Source organism: Chrysochloris asiatica, unplaced genomic scaffold (genome assembly GCF_000296735.1).
Source record: "Chrysochloris asiatica unplaced genomic scaffold, ChrAsi1.0 scaffold00364, whole genome shotgun sequence".
Taxonomy (NCBI): domain Eukaryota; kingdom Metazoa; phylum Chordata; class Mammalia; order Afrosoricida; family Chrysochloridae; genus Chrysochloris; species Chrysochloris asiatica.
The window spans coordinates 256,173-262,066 of record NW_006408882.1 but is presented as its reverse complement, the minus strand read 5'-3'; positions in this window follow the sequence as shown (position 1 = coordinate 262,066).

Below are 5,894 nucleotides of genomic sequence, written 5' to 3'. Positions count from 1 at the left end.
AACTTTGCCCATTTGTCAACAATCTTTTGTATTCCCTTATTTTAAAAAATTTAAGCTGAACTTTGAACCACGAATGCACTGCAGTCTTCAATTCTTCATCAGAGGTGAATCTTCATCCTCGAAAAGCTGCTTTCAAGAGACCAAACATGTGAATGTCTGATGGAGAAAGATCAGTACTATAGGGTGGATACTTTAACAACTCAAACTTCAAAAAGGAAAACTACTATACAGTCAAGAACAAATTTCAGAGTGTCCTTTGGCATCCGCTGTGGCCTTTAATTTTTTTCCTGTCTTCTAAGTGACTTTTTGCTTTCTTTTGATATGATGTCTTGATGTAATTCCACAACTTATCTGGTATGTGGTCATTATTTTCAACAGTGTGGGAATAGGTATGCAGATGTGCATTGTCATGTAAGATCACAAAGCCCTTGGATAGCAGTCTTCTGTGTTTAATCTGAAGTTGAGACTTCCATTCTTCAGAGAGCATATCATTATAATGAGCGCTGTTGATTGTTGAACCTTTTTCCTGATAGTGTTCCAATACTGGTTTTTGAGAATCCCAGAAATCTCTAAGCATCCATTTTCCAGCTGATGGTTGAATTTTGAACATTTTCTTGGTCAGTGACTGAGGACGTTCCCATGCCATACCTTGCCATTTACTCTGAGGTTCACAGTGTTGAATCCAAGTCTTGGCCCCAGTAATGACTTTTTATAGAAACTTTGCCTTCCTTCGAGTATTGATCCAGATTTTGTTTTCAGAAGTCCAAACGCTTCTGTTTCTGCTCTTCCATGAGTTTCAGTACCCATCTTGCACAAACATTTGGAAACCCAAGTCTACTGTGGATGATTTCATAGGCAGAGCCATGGCTGATTTGCAAAGGATTTGTCACATAATCCACTGTCACTTGTCTATTTGAATCATTTCACATGGATGCTCCATGTTGTCTTCAGCCATGGATCGACATTTTAATATAACCAGAATTCAGCTAATGTGTGACTCACCATTGCATTTTTAATATTCCTAACTATAAGCTTCACATGTAAACTATTCTTCACTGAAGTCTCTACATAGGTTTAATCTATGGAAGTTTCATTTTGTCGGTGGGACATGACATTTATTGACTTGATAACACTGAGTAAATTGGAATACAAGTGTTATATGTATAAAGGAACCACAAGAGCAAGATGACATGAATCTGAAAGCATAAAAAAAAATTAGAAAAGTCAGTCAGAATGAAAGTCAGAGTTGGTAAGCAAAGCAAAATAATTCCCAGAAATAAATGAACTAAAAACTATGAATGTTCAAATTAAACAATTTGTTGTGTTTAAATTGGTTCTGACTTATAATGAAGTGACCCTATATAGGGTTTCTGAGGCCACAAATCTCGTGTGAGTGAGAAGTCTCATCTTTCTGTTGTGGAATGTCTGGTGGGTTGAAACTTCTGACCTTTTGGTTCACAGTACAGAGACACCATGCTTCCGAAATAAGTAACAGGAGCAGGGAGTATATTTAAGCAGGCAGTGGTTATTCAGAAGAAGGAATGAGAACAAAAGCTTGCTATGTGTAAACCTATTTCTCCCTGAGGAATATAGTTTCATTGTCAAACTAATAAGAAAATGATTGGGGAAAAGAAATGAATTATTATTGTTAATAACCATTATAATTCCCAGTGAAAGACACAATGGTAAAGTGTTCAGCTTTTTAATCACCAGCTGCTCTCTGGGAGAAAAGAGCTGGCAATTGGTTCTGCTGAAGACTGTTGTTGTTATTAAGGTTTTATTGAGTTGGTTCTAATTCTGTAGAGTTTCCAATATGCAGCTGGTGAGTTTGAACGAATGATCTTGCAGTTAGCAGTTCAACACTTACCCTACAGTACCACACCAGAACTCCTCTGGTAAAGCCCCTCTATAGGACAGACAAAAGCTGCTTCCATAGGGTATAATAGTCACCTTCCTAGTCCATAGTCTTTATCTCTTTCTCTCTCTGGTAAACATTATAGCCTAGGGAACCCTGTGTTTGCTGCTCTATTCTGTTTTGGAAGACCCATGTGGAGGCCATGTCTGACTTCTCCTGACTTCACAAGGGTGAATAAAAATCAAACGCAAAATCAGCCCAAGGCCAATTTCTATGAAGCAGAGGTCATACTTTCAGGGTCTGCCTTACATCTTATTTACCCTATTCTGATACCATCTATCCCTCCCATTGCATTCTCTGCTCACATCTAGATTCAATAATCCATTTGAAAGGACACACAGAATTCATGACAATACACACGATTATGGGGTTATCAGGGAAGTGAACAGGGTACAACACATATTAAAACCAATTCAGGATGCAGTAGGTCTTCCGTTGAGAATGCCTCTTTTCTGTCATGCTGTAGGTATGACTCACTCTTGTCGTTGGTCTCTCAGCTTTGTGTCCCCTTGGCCTCCTCCCTGCTTGGTCAATTGTTACAAAACTCTTTTAACCTATGAATGCTCAAAGGGTACATTCTGCAAGCCAGTCTCTTGCCCATAGGTACTTAGCTCTTCTGAGTACCAAACAGCCTGAAGTTGGTCTGTCTATTCATGTCACAGCCTCTGCTGTTACCTTTGCTGTTTCTCTAGGTAGAGATCACAAGCTCCACTCATGCTCTGCCTTCTTGATGGCCCTTGGATCTTCTGACTTTGCTTCTGAGATGGCGCCTCTTAAACCTAGCTGGAACATCAAACTAACCAATCCCAGCCTTAGAGTCTGATATAACTTATTTGTATGCTCCCACCCAATCACTTGATGGGAATCAAGAATAATTTGAGTAGAAAAGCCATACCAAGTAAATTCAAGGCACTACAGTCCTGTAATATTACTGTGAGTTGAAATCAACTTGAAAACATACAACCACACAGTCATTAATGAGTATGAAAGTGAAGTAATGCTAGATAACCCTATCTGTGCAACATGGTGGCTGAAACAAAGTTTAAATGCTAGAAAAACTAGCAAATGAAAAGTAAAAGAAACAAAACTAATTTTTTTTAAAAAAATACACATTGCACACTAAAAAATAAAAAATGTAATATGTAAATTCAAACATAAATCCATATAAATAAATGCGAAAGGGCCCCAAAAGTTAAAAGAGAGAGAGACAGAGAGAGAGAGAGAGAGAGAGAGAGAGAGAGAGAGAAACATTTGCCATCGATTGTCAGTTTTTTGTCTTACTGTGAAAGTTTGTGTTGTTGTGATGCTATGCCACTGGCATTTTAAATAACAGGAGGATCACTCATGGTGGACAGATTTCAACTGAGCATCAAGACTAAGATAGATTGTTGTTGTTGTTATGTGCCGTGGAGTCGGTTCTGACTCATAGCGATCCTGTACAGGGTTTCCAAGGCAGTAAATCTTTATGGGAACAGAAAGCCTCATCTTTCTCCTGGTAGGACAGCTGGTAGTTTCAAACTGCTGACTGTGAGTTTAGAAGCCCAATTGGTAACCACTATGCTACCAGAGCTCCTTTAAGGAAAGGCTGACCACTTCTGAATAGTTAGCCATTGCAACCTATATAAATAGTAGCAGATCATTGTCCAATATAGTGCCAGAAAATGAGACCCTCAGGTGGCAAGTCACTCACAATATCACTGGGAAAGAGCTGTCTCCTCAAAATAGAGATAACCTTAATGACATGAATGGAGGAAAGTTTTCAAGATCTTCATTAGTAAATGGGGCACAACTCAAAATGGGAAGAAACAGCTACAAACATCTACTAGTAAAACATGGAATGTACAAAGTATGAATCTAGGAAACATTTGAAGATCAGTATCCCATGCATTAGTGAGTTGAAATGGATGATATTGACCATTTTGAATCAGACAGTCATATAGTTTACTATCCCAGGAAAGACAAATTAAAGAGGAATGATATCACACTCGTTGTCAAAAACAACATTTGAATATTCATCCTGAAGTCCAACACTATCTTTAATAAGGCAATAATATCCATAAGCCTACAAGGAAGACCAGCCAATATCACTATTATTCGAAATTATGCCGAAACATCTAAAACTTATTATGATGAGTTGAAGAATTCGACCAAATTCTTCCATCAAGTATCTGTTAGTTTGATGTACTGTGGTAGTTTTCATGTTGCTGTGATTCTGGAAGCTATGCCAGCAGTATTTTAAATACCCATGGTGAACAGGTTTCATCTGAGCTCTCAGACTATGGCAAATAAGGAAAAAGAAGAGGCAGACAACTTCTGAATATTTAGACACTGAAACCCTGAATAACAGTGGAAACCTGTCAGATAGCACCATATATTGAATATTGAAATACGATGAAGAGTACCAGAATATTGTCAGACATAAGTTGGAAAATGAGCACCTAATGTTGGAAGGCCGTCAAAATACAACTGGGGAAGAGTTGTCTTCTTAAAGTAGATTTTACCATGATGAAACCAATGGAGTAAAGCCTCTGGCTTCTTCATGTACTGATGAGGTACAACTCAAAATTAAGAGAAATAGCTGAAAACAGCCATTAATAATCAGAACATGGAGTGTATGACATATAAATCTAGGAAAGTTGGAAATCATCAAAAATGAAATAGAACACATAAACATTGAAATCTTAGCCAATTAGTAAGCTAAAATGGACTGATTTGGCCATTTGAAGCTAACAGTGACATGGTGTTCTATACTGGAAATGACAAATTGAGAGGAATAGCATCACATTTATTATCTAAAAGAACATATCAAGATCTTTCTTGAAGCACAACACTGTCTGTGATAAGATAATATCCATATGCCTACCATGAAGTCCAGTTAATACCACTATTATTCACAATGAGATGAAATTGAAGAATTCTACCAATTTCTTCAGTATGAAACTGATCAAAATGCAATCAGTATGTGTTAATATTTACTGGCAATTGCAATGCAAAGGTTTAAAACAAAGAAGAAAGACCAATAGTTGGAAAATATGGCCTTGGTGTTATGCAGGATGCTGTAGATCGTGTGAAAGAATTTCGCAAGACCAGCGACTTCTTCATTACAAATACTTTTTTTTTAAACAATATAAAATATCACTATTCCCACAGACCTTACCAGAAGGAATACAAGAAATAAATTGACTACATTGGTGGGAGTTGGTGGTGGAAAACTCCATATCATCAGCCAAAACAGATCCAGGGACAGACTGTGCAACAGAACATGAATTACTCATATGCAAGTTCAGGCTGAAGGTGAAGAAAATTAAAACAAGTCCATGTAAACCAGAATCTGACTGTGAACACACACCATCTGAATTAATGGATCATCTGAAGAAGACATTTGATGCATTAGACACTAAAGACCGAAGACGAGAAGACTTGTGGGATGACATCAGAAACACCATACAGGAAGAAAGTAAAAGGTCATTAAGAAGACAAGCAAGAAGAAAAAGACCAAAATGTACATTAGAAAAAACTCTGAAACTTGCTCTTCAGTATACAGATGTTAAATCAAATGGAAGAAATGAGGAAGTAAAGGAGCCAAATAGAAAATTTCAAAGAGCAGTTCAATAAGATAAAACCACACATTACTACAAAATATGCAAAACCCTGGCCTTGGAAAACAAAAGGGAAGAGCATGCTCAATACTCCACAGTCTGAGGGAACTGGAGAAAAAATTTGAGCCATGACTTGAAATAGTGACAGATTCTATGGGCAAAATATTAACTGATGAAGATGCAAGGAATAAAGAGAAATGGTCGATATTCATCCATTTCACTAGTTAGCATATCATTAAGAGCCAATAATGCAGAAGGAAGGAATCCAAGATTGATTGAAGGTATTGGCAAAAAGCAGGGCTCCAGGAATTGATGTAATACAAACTGAAACCTTTCAAAAGGCTGATATAGCACTGGAGGACATCGCTTATCTTTTTTTT